Source organism: Octopus bimaculoides, chromosome 5 (assembly GCF_046866305.1).
Source record: "Octopus bimaculoides isolate indiv1 chromosome 5, ASM4686630v1, whole genome shotgun sequence".
NCBI lineage: Eukaryota > Metazoa > Mollusca > Cephalopoda > Octopoda > Octopodidae > Octopus > Octopus bimaculoides.
The window spans coordinates 70,925,712-70,937,370 of NC_142932.1; the positions used below are offsets into that span (position 1 = coordinate 70,925,712).

Sequence of the window (11,659 nt, forward strand, 5' to 3'; positions counted from 1 at the left end):
ATATACCTATGAGTGTATTTATACACATACGCGGTAGTGCCACAAAGTTTCAGGACTAGTTATGTTTAATAAAAATTAACGTATTTACTTATTTTTTAACATCATCTCTTTCTAAATGTCGCAGCAATACACAGGTCCCAACGTTCGTACCACTTTTGTAGTACGGTCTGGAAGTCGTATTCCGTAAGCGAGTGGAAGACCTTTTCCGATTCGCTCAGGATTTCGACATCGGTGTTAAAACAGCGACGTTTGAGCTGTATTTTCATCTAGAGGAAGAATTCCGCAGGTGGTACATTTGCCGAATAGGGCGGGTGCGGAAGCGAAATCATGTTGTTTCTGGTGAGAAGCTGACGAGTGAAGAAAGCTCATTAACTGGGTGCACTGTCGTTGTGAATAATCCAGTTCTTCGCGCTCCAGGGATCCGTTCGTTTTCGCCAAATCTTCTTCAAACGCTTGAAAACAAGTAGAACTCCCGACTGATGGACTGGCCCTCAGGAACGAATTCTAGATACACAATACCACATTCATGGGGATGATACTCGCGACAGTTCTTCCAAATCCTTCATCGCATTCCAGGGACATTCTTCTGCTTTGGAACCACCCGTGTAACTCGAAACATTGTGTATGACCCATTGCCACATTGTCGTAAGCTTGCCGAAGCTTGTTCAATTTCACTGCAGAAGATGTCTTACGTTTAACGCAACATTTCACGTTGGTTCTTTGTGCATGACAAAATCGTAGACTACATGCACGTCATCACAAAAGCACAAATTTTACACTTCGCGAAGTAAACACGGCAATGTCACTTGACACATTGCCTCATGAAGTTTATTGCCAGCTATCATTACGCACACAACCGTGTGCTGCCATCTGTTTGTGCGGTACAGAAGCAGTCTGGGAACTTTTTGATACTACTCCGTATATATATATATACATATATATATATATATATATATATATATATATATATATATATATATATATATATATATATATATATATATATATATATATATATATATATATATATCGGAGGTCTCCTGCACCTCAACTGCAAAACAAAAATCTCTTCCCTAACAGACGTTGCTGTATGCAATCCAGCTCCATGCATACCACTTCTGGTAACAAACCTTAGACCTTAGGGGTTGCAGAAATACACATACCAAAATATGTTGTAATAGTAACAACGAGAAAAAAGGATCCATGGTGAATTTGAACTGTATATCCGAGAGGACATCACACTCCAGATCTTGCTGTCCTTTTCAAATTCAGTGTGTGAAATAAGACAACTTGATATTGTTATATGTACTACATATCGTCCACAAGATGCTCTAAATCACACAGTTAAGTTTGAAGACTGCCTCACAAAGATAGAAGTTCTCACCAAACTGGAGCAACAGATTAGTTTTTTTGAATGACCTTAACATCCCCAATATTGGGTGGCCAGAGTGCCTAATACACTGCCAACAAAAACAGGCAGATGTCCTGCTCCACCTTACCCATGCTTCATTCACAGAGAAAATTTTGCTGCAACTATCCGGGGGAAATCTACTGGAACTTTGCTTCATGTACAACATGGATATCAATCATAATGTGAAAGTGTCACCGACACTAGTCTCGGATCATAACATATTAGAGATTGTCTATGTATGGATCAAAAGCCCCTATAGACATAGAGCCTAAACAAGTACCCGAAATCACTCGAGTCTGAACTTTCATAAAGCTAACTGGAAGTCGATGGAGGAAGGAATCTTCAAACAGGATAGGCCTAAATATCCCTCCACACCAGACATTGACGTGAAACTAAAACAATTCATGTTTATAATGCAATTCATATGCGGCAAATCTGTCCCAGAGCACAAGGCCGACGTGCACAAGAAAAGATCCCTACGGAAAGGTAAATTCTTGTGAGACGAGGAACAACCCGCCTGATTGCAAGCCGCCTGAACAAACAACTGAAAATTAGTGAACAGTCCCGTATGAAATGAACGCTGTTGAAGATTGAGAAAATTTTGTATCAGTCTCATGAAAAGAAAAGAACAGATAAGAAGGCCAGGGATAGAGATAATGTTAAGTCTCTCCTTTATGAAATCCATTCCAGCTATGGACTATCTAGCATTTTATTTTAAGGCAGTGTTATTTACAAACTACCAGTTGCAATTTTTCCTTCGCAAATTTTAAGATGGTTTTCTTAAGATATTTTTACATCTAATTATACAATGCCTCCCTGTGATATCCTTGTTCACTTCATACTTGTAGATGTATTCACTTCACGTGAATTTATATATACAATGATTGGCAAATAAGACTATCCGTCAAATACAATAAATTTTAATCTTCTTGAAAATTAGTTTATAATACTAGTTAAGGGTCCAAAAAATAGGACGGTGCGTTATGATAATTTTGTTGTTCAAAAAGTATATGTCGCTTCTACAGTACCTTCGAAATGAAGCACATGCAGCAAGCCTAAAAACTTTGAAAACTAACGCACGCCACACAGGAAATCATACAGTCAGACTCATACATACGAATACTGATCTTTTCTTATGTTGGTGGGTTTTGAAAGTATATTTTTTCGTGATAAAGTCTGAGTCATATGATAGGGTAAAAAATACAAACTCAATGAGCTGATTGAATTACAGATAGCTATATATATATATATATATATATATATATATATATATATATATATATATATATATATACATAGAGAGAGAGAGACGTATTTATATTTGTGTATATATTTAGAGAGAGTGGAAGATGGATAAAGGAGTGAGATAGACAAAAGCTGACATCAGAATACTACACAGTGTTACCTCATAACCTTGATCGAATACAGATAAAACTGACGTTATTCCATTATGAAGATTGTATCAGTTGCTACCCACACATACAGTCTTTATGTACACATAAAATAAAAGGAAAATACTTTAACAACTACAATTACGTTTACTGTTAATCACAGAGGGATTCATAATGGTTTTATGTATTTCAAATGGAACCTCAAATCAATTGAATGTGAATCCAAAATATGCCTTATCTATCACCTTCAAAAGTTAATCGCTTTTTCACAATATGATAAAGCATTTGCTCTTCTCTCAATTTTATGGCTGTCTACAGTTTTATAATGTTAGTTTAGTAAAAAATACATTACTATGTACAGCATAAATGAATTATTATTAAGAGTCACAGATGTTGTTTTTGTGCGTATGTGTGTCAATGTATATATATATATATATATATATGTGGGGGGGGGTGCGTGTGTGAGTGCGTATGTCTGTATGTGTGTGTAAATATATATATACATAGAGAAGTGAAGAGAGGGAGAGAGAGAAAGATAATGCGAGAGGATAGATAGTTTGATAGACAGAAAGATAGATAGATAGATAGATAGATAGATAGATAGATAGATAGATAGATAGATAGATAAACTATCCCATTAAGCACCCTCCCAACAGTCTCTTTTATAGAAAACTCATAGCTCCCAAATATGTTAATCATAGGAAATCAGCTTTATCATACAATAATGAGATAAACAAGTGATTTTGTTAGGATAATGTACTACATATTCCTCTTGTGCAAGCCCTGTGAAATACTGGGCCATGCACATGTAGTTCTGTCTGCAATCAGAGAGATAGGGTCAGTGATCAACGGGGAGGTGGGTTAGGAAGAAATTGAATGATATCATAAGTGGGCACACCAGTTGTATTCGCTGTAGCTAAAATTAACAGTAAGACCAGGGATGTAGACTACCAAATAAAATCCATAGATCCTTATTTAAGATCCGAAATGCGACATACAATGGGGATACTTCTCGGAGTTTAGCTGAGAGACTAAATGTACAGAGGGGGAAGTATTAGGAAGGGAAACAGTTGCCAATGCTCTACCAGCATGCCAGACATCATCATAGCGGCGTGCTGAATCTAATTAGTCTCGAAATCTTGCAAAATCATTCAAGAGACACATCGTCAACACAGATGCGTAAGTCTGTCATCGTAAATTGGATAGTGGCAATACTAAATTATCAATAATTTCAGTACGCAACCATATATATACGAGCATATATATTCACACACGGAAACATGCACGCGCATACATATGTGGACGCGCACGCGCACAAACATGCGGGAACACACGCAAACATCCACACAGACGCTTACCTATTCAAAAAATAACAGGCTACACCACACACGTCACACGTGCACACACACACACACACACACACACACACACACACACACACACACACATACACACACAAAGACACGGAAACACATACACATAAGAATGCACACGCCCAAATATACACAGAGCCTAGTCAAAAAACAAACGATTAATCCATTCACAGACATGCATATGCTCACGCACTCATAGCAGAACCCCAGCATATCAGTAAACATTCACACATCGGCATTTACTTATTAATGGACACTCTATAATGAAGTCCGTCGGAGGATAACCCCGAGGACAAAGATATAAGAATCCACAGTATGGTAGAAGCCATAGCCACTCATAATAAAAAGAAGTACTGGTGGAATGTCTCAATGAAGTCCTCTATAAAATGTAAGCACAATGAACCTGATATAATGATTTAGGATGAAGAAGAGAAACTGTATGCAGTTATGGAAATTAGCTACCCAGCGGATGTTAACATAAAGCTAAAATCAATGAAAAAATATAATACCTACGTTGTACTATTGAGAAATCTGCAGTTACTCTATCCAGATTACAAGTTCAGGTTTATACCTGTAATTATTGGGGTCCTGGGATATGTAACACACTGCCTAAATACCAAGCTTAAGAAATTAGGCTTCTGAAAACCAGAGAGGAGAAAGCTAATTCGAAGACTACCGATCCAGTCCATCTCTGGAACTGTAAAAATCTGTAAAACTTTCCAGAAGCTTATATAAATATATATATGAGCATGTCTACATACGCAACTATATGCATGAGAATACATATATAAAGGAAAATATACAGATCTGCACATATACATACTCACATGCATACAAACAAAAATACCCTGTTGCTGATGTAGAAATTCCAATGAAGGGGCCATGGATCTTGGTTAGAAACCGACACTTTTTCTATTGCCAAGAAATCTTGAAACGAAACTAAACAATGACATACATACATACATACACTCATATATACATACAGAAATCCAAACATATGTGCATGCATAAATACATACATTCATGTATACATACATACAGACATACACACACACACCCACTCACACACACACACACACATACAGTCACAACGCTTGTTATGAAATAGACTCAATGTTCTCGAATAGCGACAAAAGGACTCTGACAGAAAAAAGTAACAATTTATTGATTGCTCAATCATCACCTCAAATAAACTAGTGCATAGTTAGTGGTTAAAATAAAGAAACGACATAATGAGGTTCTCTAGACACTACAAAATTTGTTTCAACACACGAATTCACATCAAGAATCTTGCAAACTAAATATATGAAGGAGTACGCATGCCTATCTATCTATCTATCTATCTATCTATCTATCTATCTATCTGTCTATCTATCTATCTATCTATCTATCTATCTATCTATCTATCTATCTATCATCATGGACGGACGGTAGACACATCGGCTCCCATGTAAGTTGCATTTTTCACCTCTTAAAAGACCTATTTTGTTTTAAAATTTTGTATAAGTTGTGTATAACACAAAATACTTCGTGAACATATATTTTTCAAATCGGAAATAGCTCTATTTAGAGCCTTATTTCCAAAAATTCAAACATATCTTCCTCGTTCCTAGCCATATTCTTTAAAACGAATATGGCTAAGGTTTTCAACGAGGCCGACTTCCCGCTCCTAATGCCAGAGGCGAAAACACTTAATGCCGTTCCGCATGAACGCAGACAAGTGATGAAGAAGAGCAATGATTCTGAGTCAACTGCTGCTGCCTCAACCACCACCACTACCACCATCACGTGTACAAACTCTGCTGCTACAGCAGTCTTGCCTGCCACCGTCACCAGTGACAACAACAACAACAACGACAAAGACAACAACAACAACAGCAACAACAACGACAACGACACAAATGTCCTTGCTAACACGACCACTGCTACTACCAGTGACAATAACAACAGCAACAACAACAGGACACCGACCTTCAACAGCAACACCACCACTACTTCGACAAACTCTGCCGCCACTACCACCACCTTTGAAACTGGCAGTACCAACACCACTGTCAATACCACCATCAACAACTACAAGACGAACAAGATAAACAACACCACAAACAACATATCTGCCAGCATCACAAAAACAAATTTTGCCGATGCAACGAAAGAAAAAAGAACAATATTAACATTCACCCAAAAACAAATCAATGACACAAAACCCCTTCTCACGAAAGAAGGTGACACTGTACAAATACACATACCAAAAGCAATTATTGAAAATACAAACAAGAAGCACATATCATACAGACTTATCAACAAGAAAACGAAGCGACCGGAGAATTTCTCCACCCAAAAAATTGAGATTTGTCTCAAACCGATATGGCCCTTTCAAAGTCATGTTACTTGGGGACGAAAATTTGCCACGGTCCTAGTACGCTTTAAGAGCGAACAGTTAGCGAAGGAATTTTCAACACTCTCTCTCCACACAGATGACTTGGTGATGATACCGAGTTATCTTGGACAGAGAGTGACGAAGGTGACAGTAAAGAATGTCCCTTCACAAGTGGAAATACAGTGGATAGTAGGTTCTATATGCCTCGAAATGGAGGAGGCAAATATATTAGAAATTGCTACTGCAGAGGAGAAAAACTGGGAAGGGGGAAAAAAGTCAAAGTCCTCCTCCACATCACTGAAGAGGAGTGCCAAAAGATCCCCACACACATCCAACTGGCAAAGGACCACAAGTTATATGTAGTGGTGGAAGGAAGGCGGCCACGTTGTTATGTATGCGGCAGCGAGGCACACCTCAAGGACAGTTGCCCAACCGCCGCCAACCAAAAAAAGCAACAAGGGCAACCACCAAAACCCGGAAAAAAAACCCTACTACCAACACCACCATCAACAATCAAAACAAGAGAAACACAAGCAACACTGGCAACTGAGAAGACAACAGCATCTGCAAAAACAACAAGTGAGGAAGCAGGGGAAAAGAAAGAAAATTCCAAGACTGTTTCCCCCTCCCCCACATCACACACACCTCACACAAATAACAAGCCCTCAGCACCAACAAAAACAGCAACACAACCACTCACACAAGCACACACAGACGCTCACAACTTGCCCCTACCCCCTTCCGATTCCTCAGAACCTTCGTCGGAAGATGAAAGTAATGAGGAATGGCAAATAGCCCAGAAAGGAAGGAGGAAGAGGAGCAAGAAAAGAAAAGCAAACACAAACAAAGCAGGGAGATACACAACTCCCGAAAACACTCCAGACACCAACACAAGCACACACAACTACAACACAAGCAACAAAACCCCAAAAGCAAGTACACACACAATGCTCACTGCCATCAACACAAAAAACTCAGAGTTGATGGAATACATCAACACAAAAACAAACATAACTAACGAAGACATAAAAACCAGCAACCACCCATACACAACACCGCCAGAACACATCAAAATACTACACATAACACCAACCCTGCACCACACACTAAAATCTATTTTTCCAAAGGCAGTTGGCAAATGCCAAAAATACCTGGCGAAAAAACTATATAGTGATCTCCTCGAAGAAAACCCGAAGGAGGAGACACAAAAACTCTCAAACGGTAAGTGACTCTCTTTATAAAACTTTAACACTCAAATCAAAATGATGCTCAAGATTGGTTGTGTAAATGCGCGTGGCTTGGGGTCCCCTTGGAAACAAGGGTACTTCCTAAATGACATAAAGTCACATAAACTAGAAATCATAGCCATAAGCGAGACCAGACTCCATGATCCGCGGGCCCTATCGTCCATGTTTGGCAGACAGTTTAACATTTATTTTTCTCCCTGTCTGCCGAGAATGGGCGGTAGTGGCACGGCGGTACTCTTTCGCAAGAGTCTGGATCTCGAAGTAAAGACAGTATTCATAGACCCGGAGGGTAGATTGGTTGTTCTGGATGTCGATGGCAGCGATGGGTGTGCTTTTCGACTCATATCAGTATACGCACCACCTTTAACAGGTAGGCCGGATTTCTTTCGACGTCTAGAAGTATTCCTAGGAACGTCTCGTCCTTTACTTTTAGTGGGGGATTGGAATGCTACCTTGGACACGCATCTAGACTATGTGGGCAGAGATAGGAATAGACGGGATGCAAATGCCTCAAAGACCTGCTCAGACGCTTTCAACTGTCTGACAGGTACCGACTCGATTACCCGAATGCGCCAATGTGGACATGGACAAACCGCATCGGGTCGTCGAGATCGTATCTAGATAGAATACTGTGTAGGAGAGTAGATAGAGATAGCATAGGGTGTCCACAATTTCACATAGTCAGCTACATGGATCACAAACTTGTGACGTGTACGCTAGACTTAGATAAGACACATAGGCAGGGCTCCGGTTACTGGAAACTAAACGCGTCTTTCCCGTCGAGACCAGTTTTCAGAGACCGGATTAGCACGTTAGTAAAGACGGCTTTGACAGGAGCCATCATCAATAACAAATGGTGGTTTGCCCTCAAGAGAGCAATAAAAGCAGAAGCGGTTAGGTATAGCAAAGCACTAGCCATAGACAGAAACAGAGTAGAGGGTGAACTAGTTAAGAAGCTAGAAGAGGCAATTAGAAGTGGCATCGCATCCGACGTTTTGGCGGCGAGGTTGGCCCTTGACCAACACTTCAACGCCAAACACGAAGGGTGCGTTGTCAGGGCTAGGATGCGTGCTCTAAGAAACGAAGGTGTTGGAGCCGCACGAGAGGCCCGGGTGGCGGAGGCGCAACAGGGCAACAAAGCCACCATTCGGTCTCTGGTGGACGAACAGGGGCGCGAACTGCTCGAGCCAAGCAAAATGTGTGAGGCCTTTCAGCGGCACTTTGCTCGACTGTTTGGGACGAATGGCGAGCGAGAACGCAGGGTGGACTTCAGTGCCTACCTGCACAGCCTGCCACGACTCTCGGCAAGAGAGGCAGAGTGCTGCGAAGGTGCCATCACGGCGGCGGAAGTGAGGGACGCGATGGCGGGATGCTCGAGGGACAAATCTCCGGGTTTGGATGGTCTGCCCTACGAGCTTTACAACTGTAAGCCAGACTTGTTTGGAGACGTCTTGGTGGCGGTGTACTGCAACTGGCAGCAAAACGGGAGCATTCCCGGTTTTGTGAGTCGAGGAGCCGTAACGCTGCTGAAGAAAGATCCAAACAAGGGGGACGTCATAGATAACTTTAGGCCCATCACTCTGCTCAATGCAGACTTGAACATTTTGGCCAAGGTGTTAGCCAAGCGGTTGGCGCTTGTCATCGAGAAACTGATCGGCAAGGCGCAAACGTGCGCGGTGCCGGGAAGGAGCATCCATGACAACCTCCATCTGATGCGCTACATCATAGAGAGGGTAGTTAAGGAACCTGGCATGGGTGGGGCCCTGATCAATTTAGATCAATCGAAAGCTTTCGATAGGGTAGACCATCAATACTTGGAGGCTGTCCTCATAGCAGCCGGCTTCGGTCCCATTTTCCGCGGCTGGATGGCTGCCTTGTACAGAGGCATCCGTTCGGTAGTTCGCGTCAATGGGCATCTATCAAGACCCTTCGACATTGCAGTTCGGTCCGTCAGGGATGCCCCCTCTCGTCGCTTCTGTACGTGTTGACTCTCGAGCCACTACTGCGGAAGCTGGCGACGCTGAGGGGCATCCCGCGAGAGTTGGGATGCGGGACGAGCGTGTCGGCATACGCGGACGACGTCACCGTCATAGTGTCTAGCCAAAAGCACATCGAGCTTGTCGGCGAGACACTGAGAGACCACGAAGCGGTAACGGGAGCGAAAATCAACCGGGATAAGTCAGTGGGCTTGCGGCTCGGCACCTGGAGAAGCAACCCCATGCCGTCAAGTAGCGCCTCCGTCGTGGGACGTTGGACTGACGGTCCGGTTGAGATGCTCGGGGTCTGGTTTGGTCCAGACCTCCAAACGGAGAAGAACTGGGACGAGATAACGAGAAGGGTGGCCACTCTAGCCCGGCAATGGGCCGAGAGGAAGCTTTCCCTGAAAGGTCGGGCGGAGGTGGCGAACACGTACATCGCGTCCGTCATCTACTACCGCCTGACCGTCGTTCCTTGTCCCGACCCTACCATCACCAAACTGGAGCGCATCCTCTTCCGCTTCTTGTGGAAAGGAAGCGTTCCGATGGTTAGGCGATCCGTTTGCTGCCAACACCCGTTAAAAGGAGGACTGGGCATGCCGTGGTTGATGATGCGCAGACACGCGCTGAGACTGCGACATCTCCGGCTCTACGTAGACAGCGGTGAACAGGTGTGGTCACCGTTTGTGCGGCGCGCTTTCCCGCAGCTCGTCTCCATGACCGAACTGCAGTCATGGATCAAGAAGAGGCCGAGGAAGGGCGAATGGCACCGCGAGTGTCGCGCTGCTCTTCGGCAACTCCAACAACCCGGGTCAACCTTGAGCGACTGCATCACAACTAACGCATTCTATAGTGGATTAGTGGAGGGAAGGTACGACGACGATCTCGGGGCGAACCTGGGCGTCGACGAGGAATACCTGACCCGCCTGTTTAAGACGACCTTCGGGCCGGGACCTATGGACAACTTCCAGAGATCCCTGGCCTGGCAGTGCTATCGAGAAGCACTACCCGTTCGGGATAAGCTCTACAGGCATGGCTCGAGAAACACGGGGCCGACCTGTCCGAGATGCCGGCAGAGCGACGAAACCGTTCTGCACGCACTCGTACAGTGTCCCACCATTTCCGAGCTGTGGGCTTACGTCGAACAACTGCTATCGCGTGTGGGACGAGTCGGTCTATCAGCCGAGTCTATCGTGAATATTGTCGCGCCTCCTTCCTTTAAACGGGAAGGAAGAGCTATTTTCATCGTACTTGTGGCTATGGCGAAAGAATGTGTATGGTGGACGCGTCTGAAAGGTCTAGAGACAAAGACTTTCCTCTCTGGGCAATCTCTCATCAACTTCTTCAAGTATCACCTGAAGAGGAAGTTGAGAGTAGAAAGGGAAGTCTTGTCTAGTGAATGCTTCAAAAAAAGATGGGTGAATGTAGCAAGGATGGCACGTGTGAACGACGGAGCCATCTTGAGCATAACCCTATGAACAAGAAAAAAAAAATAAAACAAAAAGGCAAAAGAGAGTCACTTACTGTTATAGTTTCTTCAATGAGAATATTGACCAAGGTTACCGTGGTCTTTTCCGTGGGCTTTTCCTTCCACGGCTAAACCTAAACTGTCCTCCCCTCTTTTTACACGAGAACATTACTGTGTGATACACGATCCCTATTGATCGGCCTTTCCTTTTCTCTTTTTTTTTTCGATCCCTTTTGATCGAACTGCTCCTTTTTCCCTTCCTACGATCCCTTTTGATCGACACCACCAATTTTGTTTTTTTTTTTCCTTCCTTCCCCCTCCCAAAAAGAAAAGCTCTACATTGTATTTGTCCCATCTTCGTTGAGCCCTGTGTGGCTAATAAAAGAAATGTATCTATCTATCTATCGATCTAT

At 42.9% G+C, this 11,659-nt stretch overlaps 1 protein-coding gene across 1 annotated transcript in view; it reads right to left on the reverse strand.

The window, feature by feature from the left end:
* LOC106868231 (dopamine receptor D2) overlaps window positions 1-11,659 on the reverse strand; it is a 1,508,130-nt gene that overhangs the window by 825,639 nt on the left and 670,832 nt on the right. The gene's annotated exons all lie outside the window — the stretch shown is intronic.